This window comes from Saccostrea cucullata, unplaced genomic scaffold (assembly GCF_032062105.1).
Source record: "Saccostrea cucullata isolate Sc308-1 unplaced genomic scaffold, CSIRO_AGI_Scuc_v1 ctg1419, whole genome shotgun sequence".
NCBI lineage: Eukaryota > Metazoa > Mollusca > Bivalvia > Ostreida > Ostreidae > Saccostrea > Saccostrea cuccullata.
In genome coordinates this window covers 38,805-53,432 of record NW_026940088.1, presented here as the reverse complement: position 1 = coordinate 53,432, position 14,628 = coordinate 38,805, and the positions used below count along the sequence as shown (strand labels likewise).

General features: G+C 31.7%; 1 pseudogene; it reads left to right on the top strand.

Annotated features, from left to right (window-relative positions):
* Positions 1 to 28: 28 nt before the first annotated feature.
* Positions 29 to 10,293, top strand: LOC134254732 (uncharacterized; annotated as a pseudogene).
* The last annotated feature ends 4,335 nt before the right edge of the window (positions 10,294 to 14,628 follow it).

The following is a 14,628-nucleotide window of genomic DNA, read 5'->3' as shown; positions in this document are numbered from 1 at the left end:
TTTATCTTACATATTAAAAAGCATAAAAATGACTATCTGCACTTTAACCAGTAATAAAGGAACACATAAGAGCCAATCAAAAAGTTCAGCTGGAAGACCGAAATCCCAGAGTGAGATACATTTTAATTGTCAGAAATGTGATTTTGTTGTTAAAAAAAATTGCATTTGCAGAATTTTCTGATCCTGTTTTATATTAAGACCCTGATTTTATTTTTTTACTCTTTGTGTTGCTAAACTTAAGACCGAAGTTTTTTGTGATATATTCAGGAGCATTAGCGATTGAAAAAAAATGATATTTACCTCAATGCCACAAGATAAATTGTTACAGTGGAATTTTGAATTTGATTGTTGTTTGTTTTATGTATGAATCAGATTGCTATTTATTTGTTTTACTCTCCTTTGAGAATTTTTTTACACATATCGACGTCACTCTTGTAGTGAAGTGGTTAGAGCCTGTCCCCTGTAGATACGAGCTGATTTTACATAGCAGGTTCGAATCCATTGCGAGACGTAAATTGGTATGTTAGTTTATGATTGATTCTGCTTATTTATATGCAGACCTATCGGGAGAGCTTTTTTTAAAGAAAATAAAAAATTCCTAGAAAAGTACGTCGATAGTATTGCTTTAAGAATTGACAGTAATTGTATGTAACATCCTAAATTATATACTGTGTCTATTGACAGATATTGAGAACCCTTGTTATTATGTCAATTATGATCAAATATTCATTCGTCGATTATTACTAATTTTTGGCGTTTGTGTCAGAAGCTACTTAAAGGGACGGTTATTTGTAATTAGGAAAAAAAGGAACAACAAGGAAAAATGAAAATCATCCAGAATTTCGTTTTTGCTTTTTTTTTGGATACATTCTTACTTATATCAGGAAGTTTACAAGACGGTTATTCCAAATTAAGATTCGGTTACAGATTGGACAGAAAGATGATTGATTCTATACTGAGTATAGTATACTAGACTGTGTAGAAGAATGTTAAAGAACCACGCGCTGTAAATCTGTTAGTTATTACAAAGGGGCAAATTATTGTGAAATTAGCTATGAGAATGAAAGAACAGCCCCTGAAAAATACAAAGAAGACAAGGGGTGGATTTATAGCGAAAAGGAAGACTGGGATGAGGTAAATATAGTAAATTCGCATAAATATTGTGATAATAGCATACGTCATATATGGAGAAAATTAACAGTATTGAGGTATTTAATGTATATTGAAGGGATTTGAACAATTTTGATTAATTTTACACTAGTTAAAATACATTACTAGATAACAATCAATATAAAATTAACCAAATTCACAAGACTGATAGCACATAACACCCATTCTCAATATAAGGGCACAAATGCCTCTCTGATTTTTTAAAAAATGAAGTTCAAGATAACAATTTTTCTATCAATTACCTTTGAAAGAAAGTATCTGAAGATTTTGTTTCCAGGTTTTTTTCATCAAATTCTAATACATGGAATAATGACAAGACGGTAAAGTAGAGGGTGATTTTATTCAGAAATGTAGCTTGAAATGTACGTTACCCTTTCTTCAATGTCCAAAAAGATATGTAAAAAAAATGTAGTCATTAAAATCACAATTGGAATATCTCATCTTAACACCAGCACATCCTACCAACTCTGTCAGCAACATATTTTCTCGGCATACGAACGTGCACTTGATTTTTCCTTTCAAAAAACAAAGGTTACTTTTTGACCCAAATGTACAAAAACATTTTTTTAAATATATGCTTTAAATTCTTTTCTCTGTTTTGTTTAGAGCGATCAGTTTAGAATCTTGTCATTTTCTATAGATAGTGGAACTTAACATATACATGTAGTAAAATTCTATTTTGTGGTTACTGTCTATTTTAACATATATCCATGCAGATTTAGACAACTACGTAAATGTAACGTACATTTCAAGATATATTTCTGTTTAATAAAAAGCTTAAAATTCATCTAAAAATTCATCGTTTTGTTTTAGTTTATTCCAAAAAAGATTCTCTATGTAATCACATTGTGTTATATGTCACAATCATCACTATAAAGACACGATTGCCTCAGAATATGAGTAGGTAACGTACATTTCAAGCTTGTAATGTACGTAAATTAGTAATAAGAAAATATTGGAAAAAAAAACAATTATTGATATAAAAATCATTTCAATGAAGCGTTTTAACGCAGTCATATAAGAAATGATATGGCAACAAACGTGGTTATTTGTCATCAACTACATGAATGTCACGTCACTTCGGTAACGTTCATTTCACGTATTATTGGGGAGTCCCCTCCATCTCAGTTCATTACCATTCTTTTGTGCTGTTTCGCTGAAATTGACACCGGTCGTAGCCCAGTTACTTCTACCTGTGTGCAAAGGTACAGACGAAAAAAAAAGAGTCAGACGTATTTTGCTATGATCTAACAAATGCTTGTGTTTGGCCATTGAAACTTAACATACATCTATTCCGAATATATCCATCGACAGTCTTGTTAACAATTTCATTTTAATAGTATGTTGCAACATCGTTTGTCAAAACACAAACATAAACGTAATTTTCAGCAGAGCTGGAAAAATATAGCATAAAATGTAATGATTCAATCAAAACTGAGTATTGTGTGCCTTTCAGTATTTGAAATGTACGTGACCGTCTTGTGTTCTGGATTCATTTGTTTTGTTTCTTTTTCCTTTTTCTTTTTGTTTCGTTTTGGGTTTTTTTTACCAATTATAAGCCTATGAATACCTTGTTTTAAATTACCAACAACAATTAAATTTATATTGACGAAAAGTCGCATATTAAAAGTAAACAAACTGCAAAAAGGTTGCTAAAGATGAATTTAAGACACATAGAAATAATTTTCTAGCAAGTGGTAACAGTCCACCACATTAACGAGGATTGGGGTGCATTTAGATGGATTTATGTGGTCGTGTTAACGCAATTAATTGACTAAATAAAAAAAAAAATGTCAGTTAGAAATGCGCAAAATGTACGTTACCATTCGTAACGTACATTTCAAATATAAAAATCAATTCTCTTCCACAAGCGTACGTTAGACACGCAATATATTGATACTATTTGGACATGCATATCATAAGAAATGCATCATACAGGTTTCGTATTCAGAAATATATACCAGGTATCAAAATTATATTACATATAATTGACCTTAATATATTTTTTTTCCTCAGCAGAAACGTTTCTTTTCATTAATTTTGGGATTTAGCCGATCTCCAACCTTTGAAACTTTCCTTTGTGTACACATTCGAGTGTGTGAAAGTATGAGAATACATGAAAATTCGTGCGAGATTCACTTAATTCGAATTTCATGGTAACGTACATTTCAGTCACGTACATTTCAAATGATCACTTTTCATGTAAAAAATAATTTTTAATTGTGTTAAGCAAAACGTCTTTGCCAGTTTACAGGATACAAGGGGTTGCTTATTCAGAGTCGTCTCATATTTTCTACTTAATATATATTCTTAAAGGAAGAATATAGGTAACGTACATTTCTTTCTTATCTCTACGATTGAAAATGTCTTTCATTCCGTAAACATATTTATAAAAGTTGCTCAAATTGTTCAATTTCATGTTACATTATCTGTGTAGGAGTAATTAACCCTTTGAAATTTCAAATTTAGCCCATCAATAAATAAAGGAGAACAAAACTATCAGGTGTATAATCCTTGTGTTTGCTTGTAATGTAGTTAAAATAGAATTAAGCGACAGGGACATTGCACAATAAAAATTAATTATTATCACAAAGAAAATGTATTTATTGTTATGAAAAGAAGTATATATGATACAAGGTTAAACTTATCAGAAAATTTTTACTTGAGAATCAAAACTATATATTACACAGAGTGGATTAAGCATAATATTTGTCTCGGCGACAGTAACGTACATTTCAAATAGGCTACTATATTTGAATTTTGAACTCCTTAAATACCCTTTCAGATCGATAATTATATGAATTCTTATTCATTGTTATATGACTATTTATAATGTTGATTTAAAAATTACATCAGTGGTATTTCTTCTAAATGAAAACGAGGCGACATTATTTGCGCCCTTATATTGAGAATGGGTGATAAGAAGCCGGTCAATTTGCTTCTTAAAAGTTTTTGAAGAGTTATCTGTCCTTGATGAAAACGAGAATGTTTTTATTTGAGAAAATATATACGGTAATTGTTTCATTTATTTCATAGTTTAATGTATTTTAGAACAAAAAGGAAACGTCGGTTGTGTGTGTAAATTTACATACACAATCAGATGTTTTGTTTGTTTTGTTTTTTGTTTTTTTTCTTTTGGCGATCCTTTTTGGGAATTTTTAACGAATATTGAGAAGCCTGCACTTGCCGTTGGACGCATGCAAATTTAAACTTGTACTCGGCACTTAATACCTTTGAGCACCTAGTATTTTTTGTGTGCTAAAACCTTTAGCGATACCACACCTCGACTAACACATGTATACTGTTTAATCATAATAACCAATATCCACTAAAAGAGCCCGCAAAGTAGGACCAAGTTCTTATGCAAACTGCGCCACATGGTCGACATTTAATATGTAAAATTATCTGAATAGTTAACAATGTTCTTACGCGTTAAACATACAAAATTTGCAATCCAATATTTATGTCTACCTTAATTGATTTATTGAAGATAGATATAATATTGCTTCTTTTAATTGAAATGATATTAAGTGCATTTTTTTGCGTAATTCAGGGGACGTTACATGTAATGTTCATCGTAAGTGTTAACTTTTCTTTTACGACGTTGCACATTTACAGTAACTTCTGAAGTCAATATTCGTGAAATGGAATTTTTAACACACTTTGAAAGAAAAATAGAAAAGGAATGGGCATGCATTGCTATTTGCTAACAAAAGGAAATAACACATAATTGTATCAGAGAATGAATAAGGGCAAGATACTTTCCTGCAAATGCTATAAGAAAACTTTAATTGTTTTTATTACTATGAGAGGTCAATTTATTTTCTGTCTGCAGAAGATAACAGGATCTTGTTCAACTGTAAACTGTGCAGAAAATGAGAAATGCATCCCGTTATCCTTGGGAAACAGCAAATGTGTTCTATCTGGTATGTTATATATACTTATTTCTTTAATGGGCAAGACTTTCGAATCAAGAGTAATTCATTAATTGTTAAAAATTATTTTAGGTTCTCCAAAAGTTTAAAAAAGATTACATTAAATTTATCGAAAGCTAAATTTACGAAAAGTAACTTGGAGTCAAAGAATATTCGAAAGGTACTAATATTCTTTCTTATAAACATGTAAATATATATTTATTAAGTTAGAGAATTGTTTTCTATTTGAAAACTTATACAATTACTGATCATCTAACTGCCATTGTTGATAAACTTAGATAATAACTTACTCGCTTAACAGTCCTTGTTAAGAATCTTAGAAAAGTGCCAACATTGTTCTTATAGAACTGTTAGGAGAGTAAAAATAGTCGTTTTCTACCTAATACATATTTGCCTCTTTTCTAAGTTTACGTATACGATTGTCTATATTTAATACATCAATAGACAGTCATTGTCTTAATTCTTTTTAAGATTTGTAACTCTAGTTTCTATCTCAGTTGAGTGGTGTTATCCTCTTTTTCAAAAAATTATGTACAAGGTAGTTAAACTGTAGCGTAGATTTTCATTCATGATTATGTAATTTTATCATTTTCATAGTTGTATTTTGCTCTTAAATCAGTAGAAAAAGTCCAAAATCTGTACATATTATTAATATATAGAAGACAAATGCAACCACTGAAATTGGATTTACCGAAGTTATTTGAATAAAGTGGAGAATGGCAATCATTAAGAATGACAATCAAATTTAATCAGTATACAGATACAAAAATAGCATAAAAACACATTTTATTTAATATTATTTTTTGAATGCTGTATATTACAATCTCATTTATTTATGACTAAATGGTTTTAGTTGAGTTGTAGACCTATTCAATAATTACATGTATTACGTCTATATGTGTTCTTCTTTACATCGTAACCTTGTGTATACTGTAAACCAACTCTTATCGCGACGACTTTATTTCGCGATTTATAAGGAGTAAAGTAGTTCGCGACGATTAATTTTCGCGATCAAACTTTTTTGGAACTGTTTTAATAGAAAAAAGACTTTAAGGACGTGATCGCGGCGAGAAATATTCGCGATGACGAGGCTCTCGCGAACCTCGCGAAAATATCTCGCACGCGAATAAAAGTTCGTTTACAGTATCTATTTTTGTTATGTTTGTTAAACTCAGAACAATATATAATTTTTCGTTACATATTTGTAACATAATACAGGACTTTTGCATCCCTGATATAAACACAGGCAGTGCCTGTATTAAGTATCAGTCACATTATCCAGCGATGATGTATGCGATGAGAAACCGATGTGTTTTTGATAAAAATGGCGTGGTTGCCGGCCAGACGCTTATAGTAATCGGACCATGTCTGAGACCATTTGGCGAATCGGTGGGGGGTCATTGGTAGAATGATAAAGCCTTTCTTTATCCAGTTATCCGGTATATGTAGGAAATGAATTCTAGTTAAAAATCAGCGATGTCTCCACCGATGCCCCACATCGCTCCTCATAGGCACCCCATCATTAGCACATCTTTCAAGCATCAGCCGATGTATGGCCGAGCATCGTCCAGTGTCCGTTGAATCTGAGGTCATCGGGGGTTTGAAATGTGGTCAACAGACGTCGGCTGATCACTTGTCGATGTTCGACCAAAGATTGACCCATAGTCAACCGATGTACGAACGATATTTACCGATGTATGAGCGATAAATAACATCGGCCGATAACCCCGGAACATCGTTTTATGATTAGAAATTCATCGCTGGGCCTTTGTAAGTCCAGCCGGCAACCACGACATTTTTATAAAAAAAAAAACGCATTGGTTGCCCATCGTATACCTCGTCGCTGGATAAAATGACTGATTCTTGGCCGATGTGGACCGTAGTTCTGGCATCGCTCACACAACGGATTACCACCAATTTCCACACGTCTTCAGCCACCGGCCGGGAAATCTGACTAAGGCATTACACATCATGTATCAGCACCCTTTATTACATGTACACCCTATATTTACCCTTCCGGAACATCTCTGTATTTTTTCTACGGTGTACCTCAGATCTTTTACATGCAAGAAACATATATAGCTACATGTGTAATAACTGACATCACATAAGCATAAAACGACGTCAAAAGGTAAAATATTCCCAAAAATATAATAAAAACAACAATACAAGAAAAAAATCTTCATCACATCCAATATCAACTCCCGACCTATATCAGCCCTCGGGCTTATATTGGAGTCTTGGGTTGATATTAGGTGTGATACAGTTTTTGCCATCTATTTATCTCTATATTTTATTTTTCTCATATATTCCAGCTCCCTGACTGGCCCAAACTTGATTACATGATCAATTATATAACAGCATATAAATTTGAGTTAATATTTATAGATTCTAGAATGAATATTGATTTAATGATTTTAAAATCAAAATAATTTTCTGTAAAACAACATTTGTGTTAAATTCAAAACAGCTAAGACAGAGTATGACTTGATTTTTTTAATATGTACTTCAGCTCTTTAATTATAATTCCAATGTTCTGTATATATAATTAGTAAGACATAATAATGCCTTCAGGAAGAATCTACTCATATAATTAATTCGACAAAGTAGCCTTTTAAAAAAGGAAATCTTCTACATTACTCATCGGTACAAAGAATAACACATAGTACTTTTAATATATTTTTTTAATCTCTAGTCTCTCAATGTTAAGAAAGACAAGACAAACAACTTATGGTTGATTTTGACAATCTCTGTAAGAAATAATATAGCAAATGTAGCCTTTTAATTCGGTCAATCCATACAATATCGGCTTCAGAGAAAAGCATATTTCGTGCTCGGTCGATATGGTCGATATAGCTATGGATCGACCTCATCAAAGGGCTATATATATATAATTATATATTGCAATGATATTTAAAAACTGAAAAATGTATGATACTTTTTCGATATAAGTGATCGCATCCTTTCCTAGGATTTCTAATTTAATAAAAATCAAAATCAAATGTCAATAAGTTGTGAAATTCTACAATAATAATAAAGGCTTCATTTAAACAAAAGCATTAGTACAGAGTTAATTGTACCATCCAAAGTACATTATAAACATAGTTCTGAATAATGACTATTTTTTATTATTGTTTAAAGACTGTGGAATCCCGAATGCAGATGGCGCTGACATGGATAGTGTGCAAAGATGGGATGCAATAGGAATCTACAGACAGATGCAAATAAAGTGTAAAAGTAGCTACAAACAAAAAGGATCAGGGCTTCTCAATTGTCCGACAAGCGGTCAATGGGATATTAATCTAGTTTGCGGTATGATTTATTCAATATATCATTCAAAAATGGCATTTTGTTCTCTTAAAATGTGGTTTAAAGACAAGAAAGGTTGATTTGTTTAACATCCATTCATATTTAAATGTTTTTAAAAACAAAATATTGATTTTTCCAGGCTTAAGTGGGCAATCGATAATTTGATGATCTGAAATAGCCCAGAATACTAAACCTCAATCAGCATGTATAACACGTATGTTTATCAAAAAGTTGATATTATAGGGTTATAATGTCAATTATCCCGACAATGATAGGACCACAATTTATGATAAATATCTAGCTGCAGAACTGTAGCTCCCTGTTTGAGAAAGTTCGGACAGATAAAGCAGAGAGCTACCGATGCAAGCGTTGTAAAAATCTTTTATTTACGCCGACGATTTTTTGTCGCTACTTTAGGTATTTTTTTCGTGTATTTTAAGCTGTCTCTGGCTTTAAGAATGATATCATATAGTTATTCATATATTTAATTCTTATTTTTGATACTTCATTTACCTTTTAACGGTCCGAAACAGTCCTTATTTAGTTTAAAAGAGTTCCATTTTGACGTCCATAACCACGAACAGCTATTTGTTACCGTTGAAAGGTAAGTAAATCTTCAGGAATTAAAGTTAATTGTATGTTAATTATTAAACGCCATTTTTAAAACTGGGAAAGAAAAATATAAAATACAAGAAAAAATATCCCAAAGTGAGCGACAAAAATCGTCGGCGTAAATCGAACGTTTTTACAACCCTTGGATTTGTAGCTCTCCTCTTTATCTGTCCGGATTTTCTCAAGCAGAGAGCTACAGTTCTGCAGCTAATAAATATCAATTCATTGAAAGAACCTCGCGCAGTAAATAATGTATAATGTAATAATCAAGTCGTTAGTTGGTCATCAATATATACATGTAATAAATATCAAGTCATCGATCAGCCACATTTAATTAAGTAAAGAAAGTCATTAAATGGTCCGCATGTAATAATGGATATCTAGTCCATAATCTACTCACATCAAATAATGTATATATCAAGTTATTAAATTGTCCACAATTAATAATGAGTATCGAATGGCTGAATAATCTACATTAATTATAAATATCATGACAATGAATGTTTTACAGTAAATAACATTAAACACGTCATGAAATGGTCCTTAATAAATAATGACTATCAATACATTGAATGATCTACGGTTAATAATACATCAAGTCTTAAAATAATTTGCCTTTATTAAAAAATATCAAGTCATAAAATGGTCCGCAATAAATAACACATTTCAAGTCATTGGATTATCTATAGTTATTAACATAGATCAAGTCATTAAATGATGGGCAGTAAATAACAAAAATCAAGTCATTGAATGATCCGCACTATATATTATGTTCAAATCTTTGAAATATCAGCAGTAAAAAAAAATAAGATCATGTCATTAAATGATTCGCAGTGAAAACAAAAGTCAAGTCATTGAATGATCCACACTAAATACTGTGAATGTAATCATTGAATTATCAACAGAAAAAAACTAAGATCACGTCATTAAATGATTCGCAGTAAATAGCAAAAATCGATTCTTTGAAGGATCCGTACTAAATACTATGATTTAATCATTGAATTATCACCAGTAAAAAAAAAAACTAAGATCAAAGAATTGAAAGTTTCAGTAAATAATTATGGTCTACGTAAATGATGCATAGTAAGATATATTTGTCCTGTCGATCGTAAACGTTAGATTACGCCATGTCTATAGCTTTATAAATTGTTTATTGTATCTTCTTTTGTTAAAAAATCTTTTATTAGAATTACCTCAGGGGTGGACACGCTTTCAAGACAGTATTTATTTCATTGGCAAATGAAAGAAAAGTTGGACATAAGCTATGGTATGCTAGTTGGATACTTAATTGGTATAATTTAATAGAATGTTAATATCAAATGGAACAATTTTGGTTATGTTTATTAAAGGCCAAAAGAGTGTAATTTACACTAATTAAAACATTGCACTTGAATACTTATCATTATCCTCTTTCAGGGGGATTGTGAAAATGAGAGAGCATTATTGGTAGAGATAGAAACACTAGAAGAAAACAAGTGGATAACAGACAATTTACTGAAGCCTATATTTGGTAAGGAGAAGTAAAATCCTTTAATTAAACTTAAATATTTATATAATCTCTAAAACGTCGTGGCATTAATATGAACTTGGTTGTTTGTATGCACTGAAAGGCATACTTATAAAGAAACAGCACTTGCAGAAATCATTTGGTGGAATGGTTACATGATTTGTTTTTCGGTGATAAAAGTATATCCATCTGCATTAGTAAAATACTTATCAAACTCCGTTCCCTGCAGTCACGCATTATAATGCATATCATGCAAATACCGTTTCACCTTAATCACGCATTTTCACCCGCTTTCAGAAATACATTTAATCTTCGATTTCAAGGTGCATGGACACAAATTTGAAATTAATATTTTCTTTATAATATCATGACTTACATAATGTACTAGTATATGTTTTAATACACATATGTTTTGTACACAACAAGATTGTTACTTTTCCTAAGTATTAATATGGAACGCCATGGCTGCCTTATGTTAGATGATTTTATTATATGCTGTGGTTCTATAATTATATGCTGTGGGTCTTTTATTATATGCTGTGGTTCTATAATTATATGCTGTGGATCTATTATTATATGCTGTGGATGTATTATTATATGCTGTGGATCTATTATTATATGCTGTGGGTTTATAATTATATGCTGTGGGTCTATTATTATATGCTGTGGATCTATTATTATATGCTGTGGGTTTATAATTATATGCTGTAGGTCTATTATTATATGCTATTGTTGCATTATTATATGCTGTGGGTTCATAATTATATGCTGTGTATCTATTATATGCTGTGGTTTCATAATTATATGCTGTGGGTTTATTATTATATGCTGTGGGTTTATAATTATATGCTGTGGGTCTATTATTTTATGCTGTGGGTTTATAATTATATGCTGTGGGTCTATTATTATATGCTGTGGGTTCATAATTATATGCTGTGGTTCTTTTATTATATGCTGTGGGTTCATAATTATATGCTGTGGGTCTATTATTATATGCTGTGGGTTCATAATTATATGCTGCGGGTGTATTATTATATATTCTGTCGGTTTATTAGAAACTTAATATTCGAATCCGGACTTCTCGTTTTTGGAGTTTAGCGCATGGCGCTTGCTTGCGGCAACTGCAACAGGGCTTACCGTAATAGGAATGAGAGTACCAAATCCTCGAATGAGCACATGGCTTAATTTGTGGTGCCACAAATAAAGCCATGTCTGCTCATCGGGGATTTGGTACTCTCACTGAGCGCTAGCAACTAGGTTAGTCCAAATTCCTTGAATATTTCTGGGAAAAATGTGAAAACTACCATAGATAGACCGTACGATAACAATTTCGTTGTATCATTAAATAACTTTGTTTATTTATTGTGTAGTTTACACTTTAAAGTTAGCTATTGTGTAGTTTACACTTGAAAGATAACTGCATAATTGTAATACTTCAATTTTTCCCTTTTTTCTGCCGGAAAAGCCCGAGTCATTATCTGATTGTTCTAAACAAAGACAAGGGAGGTTTTTTTTTTGCCAGCGCCCGGCCTCACGGTCGGGCATTCTGGGAAAACTTCACAAGGTCTAGCTGTCTGTGAAAACGACCATAGGTAGATTGTATTATAACAATTTCGTTGTGTCATTAAGTAACATGGGTCTTTTCTGTTTGATTTTGAAGTTTATTTGCAGTGTAACTTACACTTTAATGTAAACTGCGCAAGAAAAAACTTAGGTCATAAAATGCAAAGATTCTAGACATCTAGCTACCACCTTCTTGGATAATGCCGTCAACCTCATAAAAAATCTCTTTTTTTTCTTATCAAAGTTTATTGAATTGGCAAGACATAATAAGCGATTGATACTATGCACTTCCACACTAATATAATTTTAAATCTATGAAATACACTTCAAAAAAGATTATAACTGTAACCATCAGACTTCATGCTCATTAAACATCAAAGACTTCAGCAAAATAAATTAGCTGCCAACGAATCTTCCTTTCTGTTTTTCCCAACATTACCTTTACTATTGAAAATGTCTATTGAAAGGTTGGTTGACCCCCCACTTCTAACCATAGTAAAATGATATCAAGGATATGTAGTATTGTATGAAAAAAATGAAAGTGAAAGGAAGCTCTCAAAAAAAGTAAGCTTCTCCCCCCAACCACCCCCACCCCCACCCCCACACACACACAGACACACGAAATAGGATTTTCGAGTTTGGGCTATTTCCTTTTTTTTTGCTTGTCAACTTTTTCAGGTAAGTAAAAAATATTTTTCTCTGGTTGCCCCCCTCCCCACTTTCAAAAATGATGCTACATGCCTGCTGTATCTAAAATTACTACGGCGCTAGCTTTTTTAAAAAAGATTAACTTGTTCCTATTACGGTTAGGCCTGTTGCAGTTGCCGCCATTTTGAGCAATTAACTCCAAAAACGAGAAGTCCTGATTCGAATAGCTAGTTTCTAATAAATGGAAAGAATATATAATAATAATACACCCACAGCATATAATTATGAACCCACAGCATATAATAAAAGAACCACAGCATATAATTATGAAACCACAGCATATAATAATGAACCCACAGCATATAATAACGAAACCACAGCATATAATAATAGATCCACAGCATATAATAATAGACCCACAGCATATAATTATAAACCCACAGCATATAATAATAGATCCACAGCATATAATTATGAACCCACAGCATATAATAATGAACCCACAGCATATAATAACGAAACCACAGCATATAAAATAGATCCACAGCATATAATAACGAAACCACAGCATATAATTATAGAACCACAGCATATAATTATAGAACCACAGCATATAATAAAAGACCCACAGCATATAATTATAATCCCACAGCATATAATTACAAACCCACAGCATATAATTATAGAACCACAGCATATAATAAAATCATCTAACATAAAGCAGCCATGGCGTTCCATATATTAAGAATAACATTAATATTTGTGAAAGTGCAAGGATTTGTCAATAAAACCCGTTCAAAAAATTGAAGTTTTAATACTTTTTAGATGAAATAAGAATTTTCAATATATTTTTGTGTAAAATGCTATAAAAATATATAAGTTGTAACATTGTACAGAAAATATAAACTTCAAATCTGTGTCCATGCACCTTTATTGCAACTGATAACACCAAATTTGTGTAATAAACAAAAACACGTATTTTTTTAACATTGAATAATCATTGCATGTACAATATATAGAAATTTCAATTCAAAATTCAATGTAGATACATGTATTAAGCTATAAAATTTGGATGAAAAATGAGGCATTTTATTTCGATCAACCATCGTAGTATAATTACAGTTGCAATGTGTTAGCCCGAAATAAAATAACAAATAGTTATGTAATTTATTACTACAAAAATCTTCTGGTCCGTCGAAAGGAGCCAATAAAAAACAATATCACGTGCGGGCGGGGCAATAAAGAGACAGAAACGGTGCTTAGAACACATGCATTTGCGGAAGCAAGAGCATGTAAATATAAAGAATAACTGTCAGAATTTTCGGTTTAATGACGATGATCAATCGATTGGCTTGCGTGATAATTTAATGCATAACACCTTCGCATTACGAAATCTCTGGTCAATACCCAGCCCTTATATGCCCTTATCTTTTGGCTAGAAATTCTGTCATTCTTATATATTATTCATATTTATTTTCATCAAAAAAGAACACAGCAATAGTGATTGGACTGAAAAAGTATTTTGGATTGGAGGAAAATGCCAAGGAAAGAAGGATCCATTTCAATGTACGTGGGAAGGAAGCAATGTCAAATTTTCTTCTAAAAACTTTAAAGTTGATGAACCAAGTGGTGGTGACGAAGATTGTGTTTTTCTTGGCTTAGATGGGAAATGGAATGACTTTAAATGCTATGAAAGACGTTATTACGTACCGTATATACTCGCCTATAAGTCGGTATTTTGGGAGTTAAATTTTAGTCCAAAACTCTATGTCCGACTTATAGGCGAGTCATAAAGATATTGGTATTTTTCTGTAAAGTGAAATGTAGCATTCCATATACATTTCAGACATTTGTTGAAGAACAAAGCCTATATATGTATAATAG